Source organism: Mustela putorius, unplaced genomic scaffold, assembly GCF_011764305.1.
Source record: "Mustela putorius furo isolate JIRA1106 unplaced genomic scaffold, ASM1176430v1.1 tig00001118_pilon_pilon_pilon, whole genome shotgun sequence".
In the NCBI taxonomy this organism is placed as follows: Eukaryota; Metazoa; Chordata; class Mammalia; order Carnivora; family Mustelidae; genus Mustela; species Mustela putorius.
This window is the reverse complement of record NW_025421577.1, coordinates 3,058,823-3,084,585: the sequence shown is the minus strand read 5'-3', so window position 1 is coordinate 3,084,585 and position 25,763 is coordinate 3,058,823. Positions and strand designations below refer to the sequence as shown.

General features: G+C 38.5%; 1 protein-coding gene across 3 annotated transcripts in view; it reads right to left on the bottom strand.

Annotated features, from left to right (window-relative positions):
* CHRM3 (cholinergic receptor muscarinic 3) overlaps positions 1-25,763 on the bottom strand; it is a 502,834-nt gene that overhangs the window by 279,311 nt on the left and 197,760 nt on the right. The gene's annotated exons all lie outside the window — the stretch shown is intronic.

Sequence of the window (25,763 nt, the reverse complement as noted above, 5' to 3'; positions counted from 1 at the left end):
TAGAGAATGAAAAAGAGGCACCGATTTTCATGTTCAGAGAACGAAGGAAGTGCGGCCTTGGCAAGGATGTCCCTGGGGACAGAGGGTCAGGAAGGAAAAGTAAGGGCTATGGGAGAATTTGGTGATGGAGACCGACATGTTGAGATGTTGGTGGATTTTTGAAAGGAGGACCCTGTAGTTTCCTGGGGGTTGAAGGCGAGGTCAGACGACAGCACAGGGAGAGTCTGTGAGGTGAAACGTTGAGGGTTCCCGGGATGTGTATGACTAGAGGACCTCAGGGCAGCCTCTGAGAGTAGCGTCTACAAGTTAAGCTAGAGGTGGAAAGAAATGTTTCAGTCATAGTAAAAAACAGATTTCTGTTTTGCATGTCTCTCTTTTTTAAAGTATCTGTCTACAAAGGATTGGGAAAAAGGAAAAGAAAGAAAAATCACTCATACTACATCAATTTGAGAAGCATTGTCCTAGACAACATTCTATTCTAGACACCAGCGTCTCCTCAGGAAATAACCTCTGAGCAGCTGGAACTTCAGGAGAATATGCGCCAATATCGACATTCCCGTTCTTGCCAGTGGAAGTGGGGGGGAAAGTCACCAAATAACACTTCAGTGGGAGGATGCAGGCATTTTGGTCTCTGGTCTCTAGGACACAGACGCTTTGGGCCATATGGAGCATGCCAGTGAGCCTAGACTTCATCTTTGACCATTGATTCCTTCTAGAATCTAATGAGCCCAAGGGCGAGTGAATCCCACAGAGACGCCTGTCAGTCCAGTCACTGTAACCTACTGAGTGTCCTGCACATACTAGTTGCTCAGTAAGTATTTGTTATATGGATAATATGGATATAGATGGATAACAGTTATCCAGAACACATTTGCCTAATTTATAAGGAGAAGTTCCCAACATGCCTACATCTTGGGATTCAGATCATTTTAATAAGTGAATACATACCTCTCAATAAAATAAAATTAAGTCACATAAGTAAGGATAAACACTACTCAGTCATTAAAGTATCTGCTAATAAAAATGCCTCGTTCCCTCAGTGAACTGGGGAACAACAACTGAGATTGAATACCTTGGAATATTTCTGAGTTTCTCTAGTGTTAGACTCGGGAAAGCATTCATTTTGAAAACCAGTGAGAGATCTGGCTTTAATTCTAACTTCAAATCACTTCTATTGCAAATTAATTGCACATGACATTCATTTAGGGGTGAGCTTCAAATCTCTGAGTGTAGATGACAGGCTCTACCAAACCCCACCAAACATGGTTCAAAGGGTTATAGAGTGAAAATATGATTGGTGATTCCAGAGATTGTTGTCATAATCTTGCAGTTAGCCAAATAAAGAGGAACACAAAGCCTGAGACAGAATAATAATTAAGGAAAAGTAGAAGAAACATCTCTTTTAATAGGCCAACACCATATTACTTTTAGGATGTATACAGAAAAAGGTAGGTGTTTTGTTATTGTCCTTAAATGGCTGGGTTTTACAGACATCATGAAGTAGCAATGTGATGACAGATCTGGACTTTTAGCAGAACCATCTAGATGGTTGCATTTCCTTCAGTCTTTTCCAAAACATCATTATTTGTCTGCTTTCTAATTATTGTTTTTTTTTTTAAGATTTTATTTATTCATTTGAGAGAGAGCATGAGAGAATGAGAGCTGAGAAGGTCAAAGGGAGAAGCGGACTCCCCATGGAGTTGGGAGCCCGATGTGGGACTCCATCCTGGGACTCTGAGATCATGACCTGAGCTGAAGTCAGTCGCCCGACCAACTGAGCCACCCAGGTGCCCGCCTGCTTTCTAATTATTGTGAGCATGTGTATTGCTCTTATATCCTGGAAGACACAGACCACTTATGCAGATGTTTTTGCAATCTAAGTGAATGATAACTCAATCCACTGCCGTCTGATTTACACAGCATCATACCTGCTCACGGCTCTGAAATAAATAAGCTTAATTAACTAATTTAACTTCTTGTGTTCAGCTGAAATCAGATCCCAGCCTCTTAAGATATAGAATATTCCTTTTTAATTTCACAATATAGCTTTAGTTTTTAACTTGCCTTATCTGAAGACCAAAATAACAAGTGTTTTGACAAAGTTGTGCCTGACAGCTTGTTTTATGGGAATAGGATAAATACGGTTCTAAAAATGTATATATTATGCTAACTCTAGTTTGCATTAAGTTCTTATTTAAAAACAGGATTCACTAAGTATCTGTGCTCACTCAGATGTCGCGTTATATGCTAACCAGTTCCCTTCAAAGTCCGTCTTCTCATTTTTTAAGCCATCCCATCCAGACAAGGAAAGACAGAGGTCATTTTTTTTTTTTTAAGATTTTTTGAAAAGATTTATCTACCAGAGAGAGAGAGTGAGGGAGCACATGGGGGGGAGGAGTGGAGGCAGAGGGAGACAAACTTTAAGTCAACTCCCCACTGAGTGAGGAGCCCACTCAAAACTCGACTCACAACCCACAAAATCACGACCTGAGCTAAACCCAAGAATCAGACGCTTAACCAACTGAGCCACTCAGGCTCCCCGAAACACAGAGATAATTAACACATGAAATTGTTCTTAGGAATGAAATTGTGCAATTCCTCTGCTATAATCCCCAGTTTGCAGATGAGGTTCAGGAATCAAGGAACTGTCTCAGAGTTGTCCGTCCGGTGACCGATGGGTAAAACTGTTGTCCAAGCTTGGACCCTTTCCATTTCCAAATGCCCATAATGGTAGCAGGAACAACAGCTCTGATGAGTATTTACTGAATATTTGCTACTGCAAGCCCTTTGTGTACACCCAATCATGGCCTCATCACCGCTCTATCTGTTGTTGTCTACATTGTATAGATAAAGAAATAGCTCCCCATTCGCTCTTTCTAGGGGAACCACAGCTCTAGAGGGATCATTGAGACAAAATTTGGTCCTGCTCCATCTTTTCCCATTCACCCTTTCCCTTCTCTGTCCATTCCTTCTCATTTTACCTCACCCAAGACACAAAGTTCACACACCTCCTGGTTTGAGTGGGCGGAAGTACAACAGGCCCAGCAATTCCTACGTTTTTGAGGTGTTGCTTTGGCTGTTTTGTTAGGCAACAGACCTTGGTCAGGGCAGTGCAATGAGAGTTTTTAGGGGACACTGAGGGCTTTATGGTAGATAAGCTCTACCTGGGTATTCCTGAAAACTTAACACTCTGGAAGGGAAGCGACAGTAAGTGGGAATGACATTCTTTGGGGTTTGCTGTCTAGGAATGCTACCACTCGATAGTGTCTCACTAAGACCCACCCTAGACCTCTCAGAGGTCACAAGATTCCCAGAAGCCGCCACATAGAGGGGATGAATGTACTTATTCATTGCACAGCAATGGAGTCCGACTGGCTGGCGGTTTTCAATTCTCACAGCTCCCAGAGCCAGAGTCCGCAAGAGTGGCTACTGAGATTCTTATAAAGTCTCATTACGCCAAGGGTTCTGCAAATTCAAGGCCATACCAATAGACAATTAAATGCGGAGAAAAGTACTGCTCTCTGTTTCAGTTTTGGAGAAAACGGGAATGGGAGAAGAAAACTTGACCCTCTCCGTGGAAAAGGACTGCTTCTCTGTTCAATTTCCACAAATCTAATCTCATACTGTGGAGATAAAAGTTGGAGGCTAGATTCAACAAGATGTAGAAAACTGTGTGAAAAGATTATCCAAAGTTTGTAATTTCACATTATCTCTGTACATAAAAAAGTAACAAAAAAGAGCTTCTCTAATAATATTAACACTGTTGGCTGACTCTTTCTATAATTTGGTGTGATTCTTGTGTACTTTAATTTTTTCTTATACATTAGAAGAAAAAGTCTTTACTTTTAGTCAACTAACTAGTATATCTACAGGGCCAGTTAAATAACAAGAAACTGACGCTTTACTCGAATTTAACACATTTAACCAGTTCTTTCTGCATTAGCTTTTTAAAGAGCAAAAGAAAAGCTTCTAAAAAGGCGTAGTTTAAAATGTCACTTTTGAGAAGGATATATGTACATATCTCACATATTATGTTAAATATAAAGACATTTAACAATTTAATGAAATAATTCATGACCTTCTAAAAATCAGACTCTATAGATTATGCCTGCTGGTGGGAGTAGGCAGTTAAATGTCATTTCAATGTTTCTTTTACTAAAAGACACAAGGAAAACTTAGAAGGGAGAAACTTAGCATAGCATAAAATATTCACAAAATTATACCGTAATATCCAATGTTTGTTTTTCTCCCTGTCACAGACTGAATTTTGTCCCTCTCAATTTCATATGCTGAAAGCCCTAAGCCCCTATCCCCCATGTGGCTATATTTGGGGATGGAGCCTTTAAAGAGATGACAAGGGTTAAAAAAGATTGTAAGTGTGGTGCCCTATTCCCATAGGACTGGTGTCCTGGTAAAAGGAGGAAGAGGAGCACCTGGGGGGCTCAGCAGGTTAAGAGTCTGACTTTTGATTTCGGCTCAGGTCATGATCTCAGGGTTGTGAGATTGAGCCACATGTGGGTTTGCTTGTGATTTTTTCAGTCCCTCTCCCTCTGCCCGGCCTGCTCCTGCTCTCTGTCCTTCTTGTGTGGGCAGCTCTCTTACTCTCCCTCTTCCAGACAATAGATCATGTGAGGACACAACGAGAAGGCACTGTCTGCAAGGCAAGGAGGGGGCCTCACCAGAAACCAACATTGTCCAGGGACCCAAGCCTCTAGAATGGTGAGAGAAGAGTTTCTGCTTCAGCCACCCTGCCAGGGACACTTTGTTACAGCGGCGTGAATACACCGATACACTCCCAATTTGATAATCAGCTCTCCAGTGGATAAAAACAAGAACCTGATGGAGATTATTTTGAACCTCACCTACAGTTTTGGTGTTTTACTTTAAAATCTTCAAATTCTAGAATACTGAAAGTAAATAAACAGAATTAAAGAACAATTGAGCCCAAATTTTACCATTTCTGAATTCTGTCCTTCAGTCAGAAGTGGTGGATCTAAAATGAAATTTGAACTTTAAGTAGAGTATGTATGATGATAAGACAGAAATATCCTCCTTTGCTGGCAATTTGCAAAATAAGGATAAAAAAGAATCGTTGAAACCTCGGCTCCCTTCATTACATAATGAATTTGAAGGCAATGCATAGCAAGGAATATGATGTGGGGCCTGTATCTGAATTAAAGAGGGAAAGAGTCATTTATCACATGTGATTTATCATGATATTTCTAAAACTGATGAGTTAGGTTGGTCAAAAAGTAGTTAATCTCTATTACTGGTAGGAATGATGTGGGAAGGAAAAGTAGCCATGGGTTTATATATTTTCACTTTTCCTTTTATACAGAAAAACTACTAACTTCCACCTTTTAATCCACATTGGATATAGAGGTATTTACGAGTTGATATATGCATTTATGGGTGAGCCTAGGAGACTAACTAATCTATAATTCTAAGGAGTCTATGGAAACAGAGTGGAACGAATAAGGTAGGGGCAGGAGGTGGTTTTGTTTGCCCAGGTGCCACCATTCATTTTTTTTTGTTCTGGAGCCTAAATTCCTGGCAACCTAATGATTTAGAAATGGAACTAAATGACCATTCATGCATAATAATACATAATAAAATATATATATATATTTTTTGCTATAAAGTAATGAAGCTCACTTAAACCAAATCATACCTCGTTATAGGAGGAGAAAAAAAAATCAATGATTTCTGTTTTTCCCGCATTATCATTCAGTCACCATGAATTTAATAGTTTGGTGTTTATTGTTCCCTATATTTTGTCTTATCATTCAGCATATCGATTTCCTTGACTGTCACCCTACCTTTCATGTTATCATGCACATGATCTTCTCAGGAAACAGTACAATACATATTCCTCATCAGTCCATATAGCTTGGACTCATGCTTTGTTAAGAGCTGATGGAACCCACCTCGGCTTGAAGTGACAAAATCTATTTAATCCTTTTACTGTGCATGAGATGAGGATTGCTTCCTTTTATTTTTCCTATTAAAAACAATTTAGCAATAACTATCCTTGTGTATATGTATGTTCACTTTGTAGTCACATATTCCAGAAGCTATGATTTATGGCTTAAAGGGTCTTCATACTTTATAGTTAAATGGATCATGCCTGTTACAGATCAAAAATGTAGCAATTTTGGTTCCCATGTTCCATAATTGTGTATTATCTTTATCATTCTATCTATTAATCAATCAGTCTTATTTTTTAGCAAGAAAATCGGTGTTCCTTGCATTATCTCTTTATTATCTGTTGGGTCTCAGAGAGGGTTTTGTACTAAGGGCACACTGTAAAGAATCTTTGGCCAATGTTCCAATGTCAAGGCAGAAGAGGGAGATAATCCTTAGAAAATATATCTTAGGAAAAACAACAGTAATTACTATTCAGAGAAAGAAAGTGTACAGGTGTTGTACTGAGTGAAAACAAGGAAACGCTCTGTTCAGGAAGTTGCTCTACATGGGAAAATACATTCTAACTTAAAAGTCTATTATTTTCTCCATAAAACTATGATTTTAAAAATGTCTAACCCACCAAATGGCTTCCTGTATTCTTTAAAAGTTCAAAAAAAAAAATCTATAACAAAGGAAAAGGTCCAGTCTTGAAGTTCCTTAATTTTATAAACAATATTATATCTTTAAAATGCTACCCTTCAGCCAGAAATGACTCAGTTCACATGCTTGGAAATGTTAATCACCCTTTTCTTCAGGTAACCTTTCCACAGTCCCTACTCAGGTGGCTTGTAATTATAGTCCTTTAAATCTCAGTCTTTCTCCCTGTCCCTGAAGTTAAGTCATAATACGACTGTGAAAGCGAGAAAGGAATATTTCTTATTTTTGGTCAAAACAGTGTATCAAAGCCTGATCAAAGAGCAATGCTTCCAGGAATGAATTTTAAGATGGAAAAGGGTGTCTGGAGTCTAGAATCTTGTATAGAATATTCTTTGGGGGGCTTCCACGAGACATCTGAAAAACACATTACAGGACCACTAATGAATGTGGAGCCCAAGATCTTTTGGTAGCGGGACAGCAAGTTCATCCACTACATTATGGAACTGATTTGGTGATTAAGAATTAGTTAGTAATGATTCTAGTTTCATTTAAGACATCTTAGGCAGGGGCACCTGGGTGGCTCAGTGGGTTAAGCCTCTCTGCCTTCAGCTCAGGTCATCATCTCAGGGTCCTGGGATTGACTCCTGCATTGGGCTCTGCTCGACAGGGAGCCTGCTTCCTCTTCTCTCTCTGTCTCTGCCTCTCTGCCTACTTGTGATCTCTCTCTGTCAAATAAATAAATAAAATCTTCCAAAAACAAAAACAAAAACAAAAACAACCCACTTCAGGCAGATATACTTTTAAGAAATAAGAATGAAAGTAGATTTTTCTCTGTGCCTAGGGTTTGCTTGTTTGGAGAAAAATGTTTTCCTTTTTCACCCCTTTATTCTTCCTTTCAGTACTCAGGAAATTTCCATGTTCTTTTCCTTTTCTTTTTCTTTTTTATTTGAAGATTTTATTTATTTGACAGAGCATAGGAGAGCACAGCAGGGGGAGCGGCAGAAGAAGAAGCAGGCTCCCTGATAAGCAGAGAGCCTGATGCACGGCTCGATCCCAGGACACTTGGGATCATGACCTGAGCCAAAGTCAGACACGTAACCAACTGAGCCACCCAGGCGCCCTAAATTCCCATGTTCTTGAGCCATAGCTGAGTCTGGACTTCAGGCAGTCACTTGATTCAGTGTCTTGATTTTCTCATCCACAGCTTGAAGCTGAAACCATGAATTCAACTTGGAGGAATGATAAAAAAAAAAAACTTGTACAAAAGAGAGGAAATACTACATCTAAAGGATAATAACATGGCTGTGTTCGGAATGATGGGAATTTGTGTGATTTTTTTTCCCCCTAACATTCTTGTTTTCAACTTTTAATATAAGCAGATATTACATTCTGATATCAAAGTCATCTGAAACAAATCTCCCACAATATAAAGGCTGAGCTCGTCTCCAAGTCAGATAGGATCCCCCAAGCCTGACCCCCCCTCTGTGCTTCCTTTCTCCCCACACTCCTGCTCTGGGCTGCTGGCTTCATCAGCAGCTACATGTTCCCTGCAATTAAAAGTTAGCCTTACTATCTATTCATGTGTCTAGCTCTTTTACCAGATTGTAGGTAAGGACTCTGTGCCCCAAATGTTCCCTTAAGTCCACACTGCTTTTGAGGTGGACATACAGCTAAGACCAGAGGAAGTAATGAAGTCATGCCTGGCAAATTCTCAACAGCAGGCGTGTATCAGAGTATAATACAGCTAAGCCAGATTCCTCAGGAATATAATTAACCAAACAAACAAACATGAGCAAAGAAACTTAAGAACTGCAGGCAGAATCTGATATTTATAAATGCTTCTCTAAGATACAAGATAAGCAGAATACTTAGAGACAATATAATAACAGTGTGGGGACATAAAAGGGACCATCACACACTGTTCAAATCCAGACACAAAAGGAATCTCTAGTGGACCACTACAGTGGTCATCTGAGCTATAGATCGTTATCCATTGTGTATGTATGTGCGTGTGTGTGGCAAGCAAAGGAAATTAGTATTAGAACTCTGTATCTTTTACATTGTACTCTATATAATATGCATATACAAATACAGACATATTAACAACATATTGGAGATTTAAATTTGGGGGCACAAAACTATCACTTATATAAAAATTAATTCTTGCTGGCATTGTCATAATGAGCTACCTTAACTGTATGGATCCTGTTAATTGACCAAGAAGATAGTGTTCAGAGTAGGCAAAACCAAGCAATCAGAAGACTCTTTACAAGTGTTCACAACATTTTCCATACTGCACCCGATGTCCTAGGAGCTCCACAGTGTTCAAAAAAGAGATTTGGTGCTCAAATAAATTGGGAATTTCTGGGTTAAATGCTACACTACTATTAACTTTGAAATGGGATCATACAGAAATTAAAACAGAGATATACATTTTGAATTTTATAAAGCCAGATGCATTGTGATGTTTGCTTTTCCAATTTTGTTTAGCCATGTTGAGTTTTCCTCTCTTCTTTCTTTTTTTAAAGATTGTATTTATTTATTGACAGAGAGGGAGACTGCGAGAGAAGGAACACAAGCAGGGGAGTGGGAGAGGGAGAAGCTGGCTTCCCGCTGAGCAGGGAGCCTGATGCAGGGCTTGATCCCAGGACTCTGAGATCACGACTTGACCTGAGCCAAAGCTGGAAGTTTAAGGACTAATCCAACCAGGTGCTCCCACGTTGAGTTTCTCTTAAGAGAACTGGGGTAAATGCTGCATTATACAGCTCAAGGTTCTTTGTTACTTCAGTACAGAAAAAAGGTCTATTTCTTTCCTAGCCTAGCTGGAAAATGTATTTGATCTTGAGTCAGGATTAGTATTTTCCCCAAATTCATAGACTCTATAACACCATGAAAAACAAATCTGTCTTTCTGAAAAGAGAATAAGGCATGCTGTGTTGTGCAACAAAAACTCATTGATTTGGGATAGAAAAAAAGGCAATAGCAATATTCAAAAAACATATCTTCTAACACCACATTTTGAAATGTAATCATGGCATTCTAGGATACACTCTTGAAAATCTAATGGGCTTCTGAAACTGTATTTAGCTAAAATTTCAACCTCTTAAATATTTGGAAAGGTCAATTTTGATTTGATGAATTATAATTTTGCAATTCCTAGTCTACAGCTGTTCTGGGGCAATACAATGTTGTTGGTAGTGGAAAACAAATATTTAATCAGTTCCCCTGGAGTTTTCTTGTTAAATTATCTTTCATAAAATGCTCAAATGTTCTCAGTTAGTATAGCTTATTTCTGCTGGATTAAACAGTATCTTCAGCAGGTAAACAGTTAACACATACTGCCGTCTGATAATCAAGGCTATACCTTTCTAAGTCGGAAGTCTGGTGGGACCGGGGCGGGAGACAAACCTTAAGAGACAAACCATAAGTGACTCTTAATCTCACAAAACAAACTGAGGGTTGCTGGGGGGAGAGGGTTTGGGAGAGGGGGGTGGTATTATGGACATTGGGGAGGGTATGTGCTTTGGTGAGTGCTGTGAAGTGTGTAAACCTGGTGATTCACAGACCTGTACCCCTGGGGATAAAAATATATGTTTATAAAAAATAAAAATTATATTAAAAAAAAAAGAGAGACTCTTAATCTCAGGAAACAAACTGAGGGCTGCTGGAAGGGAGAGGGTGGAAGGGTTGGGGTGGTTGGGGGATGGATACTAGGGAGGGTATGTGCTGTGGTGAGTGCTGTGAATTGTGTAAGACTGATGAGTTACAAACTGGTACCTCTGAAGCAAATAATGCATTATATATTAAAAAAATCAAGGAAAAAAACAAAAGAAGTCTGAAGGATCCCTAGAATCGTGAGGCTACAGGACTAAGGAAATCCTTTCATTACAAAGGAGTGTCATCTCTCTCATTTTGCTGGAGCCCCAAGGCGGGGCCATGGGAGGAGCATTCTCCTGAGAGAAGTCAATCTGGATATAAGTCCGTCTGGATGTCTGGATTTCGTAGAAATGGTTTCATAACAAGCACCCATTTTAATGAGATCACCTCCCCCACCCTCTAAAACATTGGCAAGTTGGGGGAAGAAGAAAACAACTAGACTCTAATAAAATTACTTGTCATTCAAAAAAAAAAAAAACCAATGAGAATTATTAATGAAGAGTCAGCCAACACTGTATTTTCACTACATGGGAATTAAAATAATTTTAAAAATAAGACAAAAAAAGAAATAGCCAACCAAATAATTAATGTCTCTTGAAAAAATTTATGAAGTTTTCCCCATATTATGGAGACTAGATAGAAGTGAATACTTTTCAAGCTGAATGAAGGGTATTTTTATTTGAATCTAATACCTTTGTATTCCATTTTGCTTTCCAAAATTCTGTTAACCCTACTCTATGAGGTGTTTATCACTTTGAAAAAGATGACCTGAATTTCTGCAATTAAATACTCAATTAAAGATTCAAAAAGATTCTACGTAATATATTTCTATAGTCCATGAAATTATTTCCACTTTTCCATAAATTAAAGCACAATTTTCTTTATACCACATAGAGCATCAGCTATACTGGGAAAATATATGCTTTGTTGGGTGAGGTAAAAGCTGGGCATTTTGACCACCCAGAAGTTAAAAGGAATCACTGGGAACCTGAATTACAGCAAAAGAAAAGACATTTGAACTTAGGTTCAGGATTTATTTTTCCCAAGCCTGGTTTGAGCCTATTCTGTGCATAAGCATTAAAATCATAACAATTACTTCCATGGCTCCCTAGTGTGACTTGACAACCACTCTCCCACATCCATAAAGTGATGAATACTTAAACTCAAGAATTTAATTTGGAATTTCACATTATATGTAACACAGTTGTCTTGAATCTTTTGGTGGCACATCCTAATCATACTATCCACTTGATGTTTTGATTGGTTCAGTTGGGAGGGATCAGTAAGACTGCAAACATTTTTCAAGTAAGTAGAAACTTGGTCTTTAAGAAAGCACAAGTGAGATCCAGAGCTACCTCACCTACCTCAGTCTTCTTTTTCTCTTATGAGATACTGTATCCTTCCTGGTAATTGCTGTGATGACCTCGCATTTCTGATTAATCGTTAGAATTATGAATGTGGGGATAGGGGGTCTGTATGCCCATGTGCATGTGTGTGTCATAGAGAGAGAGCAACAGGGAGTGAGAAACACACACAAGCGGAAAGACTGACAGAGGGAGACAGACACACAGACAGATGTAGACATAGACAGCCATATGCTTTTCTTCATGTATGGACCCTTTATTTTCATTTCTCTTTACCCGCAGATCCTTCATCAACGAACATTACTCATTTGGAGGCCTGCAACTCCTCAGACTTCCACTTTTGGTGCGCAGGCCTCAGGCTGACTGTGAATAGTGCTATCGTATGTAGTATTTGAGACTGGGAGATTTTTAGAATATATAATCTGTGTGATCTTCATTTCTCTATAAACAAACCCTACATTTAAATATTCATAACAATGTATGTTGTCTTCATTCTATTTCAAAAGCATAAAAACAAAAAAACAAAGCGCTTTGTTGGGCTCGTTCTGCTCCAAATCAGTAGCGGTTCCTTAGAGACCCTCTGTACCATGAGTAAGAAGGATGGTGCCTTCAGCCTCTGCTGGTTGCACATGGTAAGTGCAATTCACTTGGCAAAAGCCTGTGCCTGATGAACTATCACATCAGCTTTCACTGCCTGTGTAGGTCCTCCCAGGAGCCCTGGGAAAGCCACATGGAAGATGAGTGAGGACACCCTGGATCCCCTCTGCCTATTTTGTGCTGGGGGCATTCTCCTAATCTTGAGTTCGTGATCAGAAAAGAAAGACAGCACACACATAAGCTTCTGAGGTATCCCTGACGGTCTTCAGGAACGACCCCTAATTCTCACGAAAGCTATGGCAAAGACACTCTTGCTATCCTCCACATGACCGAGAAGGGCAAGGCAAGGTCTGGATGGGTGGCTTCCTCAAGACGACAGGTAGTAGGCAGCAGTGTGGCTCCATAAAGGTGGTTCTTAACCACCATGCGACTCCACAACACTCCTTGGGGAATGAATCCCAACCCACATCACAGGGAAACGTTCAGTGGGGACCAAGTCCCATGGTGGATCTCCATGGTTTAATGTGAGACAATGGGCAGCGTTTCTTCAGCTGTATGCTGCAGGGAATGGGGAAAAAGATGGAGAAGGGAAAAAGCCAACTAGAAATGAGACTGCTTTTGAATGATGCCCTGTCTAGACAGACGTTTCTCAGTGTGTGATGGAGAGTGGAGTTGGCAGGCTGAGAGGAATAGGCCGGCTTCTGTTTATCTGTGGGTGTGATTGCTTTTTTCTTATCTGTCTGAGGAAGAGGGCATGCAATTTATAGAAGAGGAAAATACATATTTTCTGATTTAAGGAAGAATTTTAAATGCAAAACTCAGAAAATGTTGATATTCTTGACTTATCAGAAGTGGCAATTCAATACACAAAAATGCACTCTACCGCTCTGTGTCGATTAATAAAATCACCTCAAAAATTTAAGTGAAAACTGCTAAGTGCTATGTGATATGATGTCTCATGACATACTAATTAAAATAAAAATTAAAAATCTGTTACATGTCTTCTAGGAGTCTTCCTTCCAAGAAGGTCAGAGCAGTAGGAATTGCAATTATCCCATTAATATAACAAAATACTCACATTTATGAAGAAAAAAAAAGACTTGATGTTTCCATCTCTGAATATCTTTAAGCAGAGAGTTTATTGCTTGATTCATGAGGACACGGTAAAGGAAAAGAACCAATCTGAAAACCCATGAGAGAAATCCTAGTTCTACGAGTCAGTAACTTATTTTATGAATGAGTCTATGTGTATAAACTCAAATCTATAAATTAGAATTTTATAAATTGTACTTATAATTCTTAAAATCTGTGAGAATCTTCTTTTTTTCATTTTTCATAAACATCAATACCACATACTTCTTAATTATAACCCACTGACAATAAATTTTAGGTAGACTTGCCTGAATTTGTGATGTTATGAAAACTTGTCTACAGAAAAATTTTCTCTTAGATGCAAAAAACATCACTTAAAAAGTATGGATTTCAGGGGGGGTGCACGGGTGGCTCAGTCGGTTAAGTCTCTGCTCAGATCATGGATCTCAGGGTCCTGGGATCAAGTCCCACATGGGGCTCTCTGCTCAGCAGGAAGCCTGCTTCCCCCCTCCATCCTCACACCCTGCCTGCCTCTCTGCCTACTTGTGATCTTTCTCTCTGTCAAGTAAAAAAAAAAAAAAAAAAAAAAAAAAAAATCTTTTAAAAAAGAAAAGTTAAAATGGTAAATTAAAAAAAAAAGGATGGATTTCAGGATGCCTGGCTGGCTCAGTACGTTGAGCACACAACTCTTGATCTCAGGACTGTGAGTTCAAGTCCCATGTTAGGTGTAGAGATTACTTTAAAAAAATAAAATTTGGGGGATGCCTGGGTGGCTCACTTGGTTAAGCGACTGCCTTTGGCTCAGGTCATGATCCAGCGTCCTGGGATTGGATCCCACATCAGACTCCTTGCTCCGCAGGGAGCCTGCTTCTCCCTCTGCCTCTGCCTGCCACTCTGCCTGCCTGTGCTTGTGCTCTCTCTCTCCCTCTCTCTCTGACAAATAAATAAATAAATAAAATCTTAAAAATAAAATAAAATAAAATTTGGATTTACCCAATGTTTAATGAATTATCTACTTATATATTATGCGATTTAAATTGTCTATTTGTACTATTTACATGTTGTAAAAATTAGCATATAAGTGCATTTTACTCAACGTGTTTAATGGATTAGAGCTTAGTTTAGAATTTATAGATTTTTCCAGTAAGCTTCACTTTGTTTGCTTTTCTCCTATGCATTTTGACATTTTCATTACTTAAAGAGAAAAAAGCACTCAAACTTGTTTATTTTGTTTATACAAAGGTTAATTGGCTAACAGAAAAATCATTAATGTTCATAGCTTTCGTTAAAAGAAAATTCCCAAGGATTTGAGCGAGGTAGAGAGTGTGGAGACCAGAACCAGGCAGCCTGGATGTGAACCCTAATTTTGCTGCCGAGTCATTCATGATGTTCGGCAAATGTCTTTCCTTTCTGTGACTTGGTTTTCTTGTTTCTAAATGGGATCACAGTAGTACACTCATGTCGTTGCAAGGACCAAATTATTTAATGTATGTAAAGACCTTAGAATGGCTTAGCATAATGCCTGGCAAGGAAAAGAGCTATTCAGTTTTAGAGATTAGATTATCTGTATGAAGTTATAAGGTGTTATGAATCTATTATAGATCAGGAACAGCATTAGAGAGAACTTGATAACTATGACATAAGAAATGGGACAATGGTAGACCATTTAATAAGACATTATAATCTAATATATACAAGACATAGGCATTAAAAAATAAGAGGCATAAATAATGATAGCACAGTTCTTTAAAAAACAACAACGATTTGCTTATTTTATTTGAGAGAGCGTGAGCATGTGTGTGAATGGGGAGAGGGGCAGAGGGTGACAATCCTCAAGCAGACTCTCCACTTAGCATGGAACGCCACACGGGGAGAGATCTCATGACCCATGAGATCATGAACTGAGCCAAAACCAAGGGTTGGATGCTTACCCAGCTGAGCCACCCAGGCACCCCAATGATAGCACAGTTCGAGAGCACAAACAGGGGGAGTGGCAGAGGAAAAGGGAGAAGCAAGCTCCCCATTGAGCAGGGAGACCAAGGAGGGGCTCAATCCCAGGACCCTGGGATCATGATCTGAGCCAAAGGCAGACACTTAACCAACTGAGCCACGCAGATGCCCTGACAGACCAGTTCTTGAAACATGAATAGTAACATTAGAGATGATTCACACTTTGGATCATTATTTTAACATCAATTTTAAAAGTTACAGGAATTTAGTTTGATGAATTTATGGAAAAAGTTTATTTTAACAGCATCAAATTAGCTGTGTTAGTTTAGAGAACTATACCTGAAATATATGAAGAACTATGAACACCCAATAAGAGACTGAACAGCTCCCAAAAGGAAATATGAACAAAAGATCTTAACAGACACTTTGCCCAAGGATATATACAAATGTTAATTAAGCAACATGAAAAGATGCCCGGGATAAACAGCCATGAGGGAAATGCAAATAAAAACAAGTACCATTGCACATGTGTTAGGAAGACTAAAATGAAAAATATTGGCCATCGTAAGCATTAGTAAAAACATAGAGCAACTGGAACTCTCATCTGCTGCTCTGGGAATGTCAAGTCCATAACCACCTTGAAAACCCGTCTGACAGTCTCCCGAAAAGTTCAATATACACCTACCATAGGACCCACACATTTTGCCCCTGGGTATGTACCTAAGAGAAATGAAAACATTTCCATGCAGAGCTATGTACACAAATGTTCACAGCAGAATTTTCTTAACAGCTCCACACTGCAAACAAGCTGAAGGTCTATTAAGAGGTGAATGGATAAACAAATAGAATATCGACATCACAGAATACTTGTAAGTGACAAAAAGGTAGAAACTACTGATGTACATAAAAGTATGAAGAAATCTCAAAATGAGTGTGCTGAGTGAAAGAAGCTAGATCAAAACAGAGTACCTATTAGAGTACGATCCTATTTATATGAAATTCTAGAAAATGCAAAGTAATCTCTATCACCTGAAAGCACATCAGTGGTTGCCTGGGGACAGGGAAGAGGGGTCACCGCAAAGAATTCCAACATCACAAAACCTTACAAACTCACAAACACCCTCATTGTCTTGTTTTTGTTGATGGTTTCACAGATGTACACATTACGTCAAAACTTCACACTGGATGCTTTAAGTGTGTGCAATTTATAGATATCAATTTTACCTTAATAAATCTGGAAAAATAATAAATTGACTGTATCTTTCCATTTATTTTATTTGTCAATGCCCTGCCATTTATGCAAATGGACAACGCAGCAACAGTGTTGGGTCTGCAAGAAAAATGATCTTCCATTGCATTGCTATAGAAAATAGTATGTCAAGCCTGTTTGTGAAGTTAAGAATCTTTAAGCAAACATTATTCCCAAGACTTTTATATTCAAAACCTTTGTCCTGATGAAGATGGCTCCATTTTTCCCACAGCTGAGTAACAGAACTGATCAACTTTGACTTTCAGTACTGTTTCTGCATGTGTGGCCTTGGTCAGGGGTGCCATGGTCATTTCTGCATGTGTGGCCTCGGTCAGGGGTGCCACAGTCACGAGGTGCACCTGCAAGGTGGTGTTCAGAAGGACCAAATGCACTGGTCCATACTCTAAACCTCAGAATTATCAAAATTTATTGTTTTATGGTTTGGCAAGAGAGCTCTGGCACTTTCTTGCCTGTGGAAGTATCTATGCTGGTTATTTTAGAGCATATAGAACAATTAAAACAGATGGAAGTATTTAGGAGGAAATATCTTTGCCAACAAGAATTTTGTCAGAGCTGCTCTTTTCAGAAACTCTAAATTATTAGAACTCACGAAAGTTTATTTAAACAATAAGTATGTGGGGAACATTTTCAAAAGCAACTTTTGAACAAAGGAGGCCTGTGTGATAAGCTCATAATGATTCAGATGGCAGACTTGGGTCATAGCCTGCATTTACCGTGGTGTTTGTCAAGGAAGCTCAACCAATGATGAATGAGTTTGATTCATTTGTAACTAAATGATTTCAAAATATAATTATACATAAACGTCAAAGCTTTGCTGCAACAGAAAGTATATTTAACTTAGGGTACAATTTATTCTACTCATTATGATACAGAGTGGAGCCGATAAAATAAAGGGATTCTTTGGACCTCAGAAATTATGAAAACTACTTTGCTTATTAATACATACCTGGTCATTTCTTCCAGGGAAAAAGCATCTTCCTTAAAATAATAAAATAATATTTAATATTTATTATTATATATAATATATAATTATGTCATAATTATATTATATATATATATTTATAAATAAACTTCTAGGAGGCCATGGGAGGTTGCCTAATGAAAGCTTGCCCTAATTCTAAATATAAACAAAAGAGTGCATAATTATGCTATAATCTTAAAATAGAATACAGGGAATAATGTGAAGCATATTTTCATTATCAAATTAATAAAATAAGAGAGTTCTATTTGCTGTGCAGAAGCTCTATAGTTTGAAGGAGTCCCAGTTGCTTATTTTTCCTTTCGTCGCTTTGCTTTTGGTGTCAGATCCTAAAACTCTTTGCCAAGACCAATGGCAAGGAGCTTAGTTTTCTTCTAGGAGTCTTATGGTTTCAGGTCTCACATGCAAGTCTTTAATCCATTTCGAATTGATTTTTGTGTATGGTATAAGATAGGGGACCAGTTTCAGTCTTTTGCATGTAGCCGACCCGTTTGCCAATGTCATTTAATGAAGAGACTGTCCTTTCTCCTGTGCATATTCTCGGCTCCTTTGTTGCAAATTAATTGACCACATATACCTGGTTTTATTTCTGGGTTATGCCATTGTTCCAGGCTTGTGTTTTATGCTTACACTATAGCTTTGTAATATAGTTTGAAATCAGGAAGTGGGATCCCTCTGGCTTTGTTCTCTGCCTCCAGACTTCTTTAGCTATTCAAGGTCTTTCGTGATTCTACACAAGTTTTAAGATGATTTGTTCTATTTTTTTTTTTGTGAAAAATGCCACTGGAACCTTTCTACTCATTGCACTGAATCTGTAAATTGCTTTGGGTAGTATGAACATTTTTAACAATATTAATTGTTCTGATCGATGAGCACAGAATATCTTTTATTTATGTCTTCTGCGATTTCTCTCATCAATGTCTTATTGTTGACTGCGTACAGATCTTTCACCTCCTTGGCTAAATTTTTTCCTAGATATTTTACTCTTTTTAAAAAAAATATTTCATTTATTTGACAGACGGAGATCACAAGTAGGCAGAGAAGCAGGCAGAGAGAAAGAGAGAGACGGGGAAGCAGGCTCCCTGCTGAGCAGAGAGCCCGATGTTGGGCTCCATCCCAGGACCCTGGGATCATGACCTGAGCCAAAGGCAGAGGCTTTAACCCACTGAGCCACCCAGGCGCCCCTATTTTACTCTTTTTAATGCATTATTTTCTTAATTTCCCTTTGTGCTAGTTTGTTGTTCGTATATAGCAAAGTAACTGGTTTTTGTACATTGATTTTGTATCCTGTGCTTTACTGAGTTAGTTGATTACTTCCAACTTTTTTTGGTGGAATCTTGAGGGTTTTCTAACTATCATATCATGTAACCTGCAAATAGAGGCACTCTTTCATCTACCTTTCTGATTTGGATGCCTAATTGCTCTGGTTAGGACTTCCAGTATTATGCTGAACAGAAGTGGAAAGAGTGGGCATCCTGGTCTAGTTTCTGATCTTAGAGGAAAACCAGTTTTCACCATTGAGAATGATGCTAACTGTGGCCTGTCGCATGTGTGCTTTACCGTGTTGAGATACATTCCCTCTATAATGAGTTTGTGGAGGGTTTTTATCAGGACAGATATTGAGTTTTGCCAAAGCTTTTTCTGTGCATTTATTAATATGACCGTATGATCACTATATTTCAGTTTCTTACTGTGGTATATCATAGTGAGTTTAGACAAGGTTGAACCACCCTTGTATACCTGGAATAAATCCCACTTGATCTTATACTTTGAAATTTTACAACCATGACTTGAATTGCAAAAATTATTTCAAATAAATCTAAAGAATGCGTGTGAGCTTCTGGGTATTTTTCAGGTCAAGTTTTAGGTTCCACACCCTTTTTTTACACCCTTAAATTAGTTGAGGACCCCAATGAGCTGTTCTTTAAGTAAATTATACCTATTAATATTTACTGTATTAGAAATGAAAACTAGAAATTTAGAGAAAAATTAATTCACTTGAAAATAATAAAGCCCTAAAAATATTAACACAAATAATTTATCTTTTGGTGAAAAATAACTGTGCTTTCCAAAACAAACAAACAAAAAAGATGTGGTTAAAACTGGCACTGTTTTATATTTGTGCAAATTTCTATAGTGACTGGTTTAACAGAAGACAGCTGGTTCTCCTATCAGCTTCTGCATTCTGTCTGTTAGAATATCACGTTTAGGGAAACCTGGACGATGCTGAGGCAGTAAGAGAGGAAAAGCAAATAGTCTGAAATTTTAGCATTGTTATGAAAATAGTTTTGACCATACGAGATCCCTCACGGACCTGGGGACCCCACAGAATCCCAAGGCACCCTTTGGAAGCTAATCACCGCAGTGACCTTGAATACTGTTAGTTACCAACTGATAGGTCTAATCCTCTTTAAGTGTTACAAACACCCATATGAAAAACCTTCCTAAGCACATAAGTAGCTCTCATGAATTTAATACATCAACCTAATAAATGCCAGAAACTTTAAGTTATCTTAAATATCCTAATGAAAAAAGTAAACTTCGTGAGATTTCTTCCCCAAATCCCAAGTTTAAATGATTATACATTCTACATTGGGATGATCAGACTGTAACTCTATTAGGGTGATCTTAAAATTACATATCTATAAACTACCAATTATGCACACATTCTCCTTAAAAAATACTAACATTATGGTCTTGATTCTCTTAAATATTTATATCTTAATTCCTTATCTTCTCAGAGGTGAAAGATACTTGCTTTGTAGGGAAGACAATTATCTTCCCAGTCTAACTGGGATTCCTGTTGACCTGTTCCTTTGGCCAGTGTTTTCATGGGATTTTATTAGTTGATCTCATGAGAGGCACTAGACTCCACATGGTCATTATATCAATGGCTCTGTACCAGCAAGAGAGGAAAAAGCATATAGCCTATAATCCTAAATTCGGTTATGGGCATGACTTATTTTTGCCCTTCTACTAAAAAAGTCTAAAACTCTAACGCAGGCTGGTGGCTTGATTGGATTTTGAATACGTCTGGATCTTAAGCTATGTAAATGTCTTCTCCCCTAAGGACCTTTGAACTTGAGAATAATTCTTCATTCATTCATATTATCTGGACCATACAGCCATACAGATATTTAAACTCTTACCTGATTAAATTTTGGGTAGCTCATGTGGCTCCTCCTGGCATAAAAACCAGTGTAATTCAATCGAAAAATGATCTTATGAAATATATAATTCATCCTAACTTAAAAAAATAGTATTAAATCAAATTTTCCTATTAAAAAATCTCAGTCATTAAGTGGAGCATTTTGATTGAAAAATAAAGAGACCCTAATGGAAGTAACTCATGTAATCTCAGATTCAGAAAGTAAAATGGAAGGAATTTATTCTGCATTTAAATAGTCTAATAATCTTTGAAAGGCACAGAAATTTAAAAATACCAGGTGGTATTCCACTTTCCCCAACTGTACCACTTCAGAGGAAACAAAGCTGCAAATCCCTGGATTAAAGGAACAACAGAAGTATCTAAAAGTTCTCAGGATGAACTCTATGTTGGGACCCATTTCTCTTGGATTATCTGTAAGCCACAGAAACTGATCCTGCCTCTGGAGACCCCGAGTCTGTCACTTCATGAGAGGGCAGTTGTGGTTTGACATGCAGAAAGCCAGCTGGGACTCACATGGCTCCAGACATTAAGTCTCAGAGAAGGAAGCATAATGTTAGGCACATTGTCAGAGACTGGAGACGATCTTTCCCATTTCTCAATCATTTCAGCCTTATTTGAAGAGAGGTGGAAATATGTTCGAGAATTCCTGGAGCACAGAAATTATAGGAAGGGCTACATGAAATGAAGGAATGGATAAATACCATGACGTTATTTAAAAGTCATATTTGGAAAATTGGACTTTTTTTCAGATTGCTTTTCTTTTCTTTTTTTTTTTTTTTAAAGATTTTATTTATTTATTTGTCATAGAGAGAGAAGCGAGAGCAAGCACAGGCAGACAGAGTGGCAGGCAGAGGGAGAGGGAGAAGCAGGCTCCCTGCCAAGCAAGGAGCCCGATGTGGGACTCGATCCCAGGACGCTGGGATCATGACCTGAGCCGAAGGCAGCCGCTCAACCAACTGAGCCACCCAGGCGTCCCCAGATTGCTTTTCTTGATTAAAAAAAAAAAAAACCTGGGGCACCTGGGTGGCTCAGTGGGTTTGGCTCAGGTCATGATGTCAGGGTCCTGGGATCGAGGCCCACGTCAGGCTCTTTTCTCTGTGGGGAGCCTGCTCCTGGCTCCCCGTGCCTGCCTCTCTGCCTACTTTTGATCTCTGTCTGTCAACAACAACAAAAAAGTTAAAAAAAATTCTAGCCTTAGTTTTTACAGATGGGCTAAGAGTTTTCTATTTCATTTAAAATTGTATTGTTTCCAATTTAATAAATGTTACTTCTTAAAGTGCAATAATCACCATCTTTCTGTATAGAACACAAAAAGCACAGCCATGTAATGTTTAATCCAACATCTAAATCTCAAACTTGACCGTAAAGAATATGTTTAATTGAAAGGAACAGGATTTAACTGAGGAGAGAAAATGTTTTTAAATATATTTCAATTTTAAAATTTATATATTATGGATCCTCTCCATTTTTACCAACTTAACTAAGTAGTCTGTTCTTATCAAAGTTCATCTTTTACTGCATTGCTGAAGCTTCATAATACCACCGAGGAAAATCAAATAGGATTTGGGGCAAAAATGCCATCTCCTAGCAAATGACTAAGCTATAAAAAATTATTCATAGTTATATAACAGAAATTACTCTAAACAGAAATTCCAAACAGAAATTCATATAAGGCTACTCATTTTTATTATGAATTTTACCATTATCTATAAACTGTCCATATTGTATGTGTGTGTGTGTATGTATATGTGTGCGTGTGTGTGCACACACACGTGCATGGGTGTGTGAGGATGCACATGTAAAGTTAAAGGAAACACCTAAACACTCATAGCTCGGTTTAACTTTGAGGTTCACTATGAACCTATCATACATTAATTGTATAAGGCTATTTTTCATGGGACATTAATATATTTTCTTTGGTAAAGCAGAAGGTCAGTTTCTAGAAGCAGCTTCATAAAGACCAAAAGAGAAAGCTGTGGTTTCTAAAAAGGTCAAACCCAGAGCTCATTGGCTTGGGCTATACATGCTTACTTTAGAGCCAACTTCCTTCCCAAAGCTAAGAAAGTCTGATTGACCCCAGGTAGAACCATGGCAAGAGCATAGACCTACTTTGTTCAAGGTGACAGAATGCCTGCCAGGATACAGCATACACAGACCTACCACTGAATGCTAGAAGCACCCACATCTGTTTAGAAAAACTCATATCTTCCAAAAGTATTGCTTTGTTATTTACTCATGCTTTACCTATCTACTCCAAAAAGTTAACTTGTCTAAGTTTTTGCCTTCAATAGTAGGAACTCCTTGCCAAAAAATCAAGATGAAAAATAAGGAGCATTATGTTCTTAAAAAGTATTTTCCTATTATGATAAGGGATTATTAAATATTCTTAAATTTTAAACAACAAACAATAGTGCACTAAGTGTATTAGGACAGAACTTCATATTCCTTCAATATAAATGAAAACAAAAGTTGAAGAAATAATTATAAAGATAGATAAATTGGACTATACTAAAATTCTAAACTTCTATACATCAAAGAGCATAATCAACAGAGTAAAAAGACAACCCACAGAATGGGAGAAAATATTTATAAGTCATACACATAATAGGGGATTAATATCCAGAATATATAAAGAACTACTACAACTCAACAATGACAACAAAACCAATTTAAAAATGGGCAAAGGACATGAATACACCATTCTCCAAAGAGGATACAGAAATGGCCAACAAGCAGAAGAGAAGATTCTCAGTATCACTAATCATTAAGTAAATGCAAATCAAAATCACAAGATCTCTTGACACCCAGTAAGATGATGACGATCAATAAACAATGACAAGTATTGTTGAGGATGTGGAGAACATAAAGTGGTACAGCCACTAGTGAACAGTATGAAGTCTCCTCAGAAGAGGTGAAAACTAGAATGGCCATATAATCCTGCAATTCCATTCCTGGGTATATATATGAAGAAGAATGGAAAGCAGGATCTCAAAAAGATATTTGTACCCCATGTGCCCAGGAGCACTATGCACAGTAGCTACAGGTTCCAGAAGGAACCCAAGTGCCCATACAACAGATGAGTGGGTAAGTGGATGTGGTATATACACACAATGGAGTCTTCTTCAGTTTCCTGACATCTGCTAGGATGTGGATGAACTTGAAGATGTTGTGCTGAGTGAAATACACCAGTCACAAGAAGACCAATACCGACATGGGTAATGTATCTGCAGTAGTCAACAACACAGAAAGAGAATGTAGAATGGTGGTTGCCAGGGGCCCAGGGAGATGGGGAGTTGTCATTGAATGGGTAGAGTAGTCAATTTTGTAAAATGGGAAAGTTCTGCACATTGGTGGCACAGCTCAAATGTACTTAACACAATCTAACGGTACACTTAGAAATGAAGCAAGTTCCCTACACTGTCATTGCACATAGCTCTAAAAAATGAATTGTTCTACAGATGTTTCGGGAAGTGCTTCTAGGTTATATGGACACACTCTCAGCAATGCACACTCAGCATTAACTGAGAAAAATATGTATCAAGCACCTATTTGCCTGTTGTTAAAAATGATACTTTTTATTGCATCAACATCAAATGGAATCAAATGGACACTTATTAATTTTTTTTAGAAGATAGGATAGGCAGAGAGTCATTTTCGCTCATCTAAACTCATCATACTGGAAACCCCTCATTAGTTCAGCATTTCATACTCCCAGTTTCTTTCTTTTCATACCAAAATTCATGATCTGAAGGGGATACTCCACCTCTAACAATATTTCAAACTGTCCACACTGGCTACTAGAATGACATTCTTTATTATCAAACCATAATCTTAAAGTCCAAAGTGCGTCCTCCTGCTCAAAACACTTTGGGGAAAAAAAAAGGACCAACTCATTAGCACTGTGGGTATTTATATATTAAAAGTTTCATGAGAAGGAAGAAGGAAGGACATCACCAGGGGAGCTGTAACCCGCTGACTGACGTGGTGGAAAACAGCTATTGCACAATGAAAGACAAAAACAGAGTGACTGAATGTATATAAAAAAGCATGACAATAGGCTACATTAAAAAGCATAAAAATGTCTAAACACCGGCTCTGAGAGCAGCCACAGAAAGAGAGCAGGAACCACCAGTTCTCTATTGCGTGAGCACTCACGCTTTGCACTGTATTCAATGCTTTAGAGGTTATGCATGTATTTAATCACCGCAATAAATACATGGGGTGGACTCTCTTCCCCCTCATTTTAGAAGGAAAACTGATGTTCCACGAATTTAAGTAATTTGCCCTGCGTCTCGTAGTCGATATCCCCGGGCCCACCACCTTTTCTCTAATCGGTCCTAGGATCTATCGAACTAGGAGAGGTCCAGACGTTCCTCGCAAATGCATACCCTTTTTCTGGCTCTAACCCCACTCCCATTCCTTCCCACTTTAGGACTCAATAAGCCCCTCCGGATTTGCACGCCTATTGACGTTTCCTTTAAGAAAACACAGTTTAAAAACCACTTCTATCACAGAAGATCAATCTGGTCCCAGAGATTATTTGCTCGTTTTATGGATCAGGAAGCAGCCCTCCATGGCCATCGGTCATGTCACCACGACTCACATTCCAGGCCTCTCGGAGGTCTCCCATCAATCAACAAGCTGCACAGACCTCAGCAAATTAACTGAGGAAAACACAAGATTTGCGAGCGGAGGATGGGGGAAAGCTGTTCCAGCATGGGACTCACTCACTCCCTTAGGGTAATTAATAATGAGCCTTCCTGAAATATGAAGATCCACTTAAGGAATGACATAATCCTCTCCATTGGGTTCTTAAAGGTAATATTTCAGATGAGAAAGAGGAGTCTAGCCTCCTATCACTGGGCTTTGAAATTGTTCTCCCCCCTCTTCCCCAGCTCACATCCTTTAAATCAATGGGTTTAAAACTCTCAAATATACTTTGCACCATGTGAGAAAATGCCCTTTCAATATGCTCAGAGGTCGTTGTCTATATTGGAAAGTGCCTCTGTCTTGAGTTTCCATGAGTTACAGTAACCCACCATTTCATCCTTCATGTTTCCGTGAAAAATAAGATGGGCCTTATTTCCAGCTTCACATGCTGTGAAGAGAAAAGCCATCCAA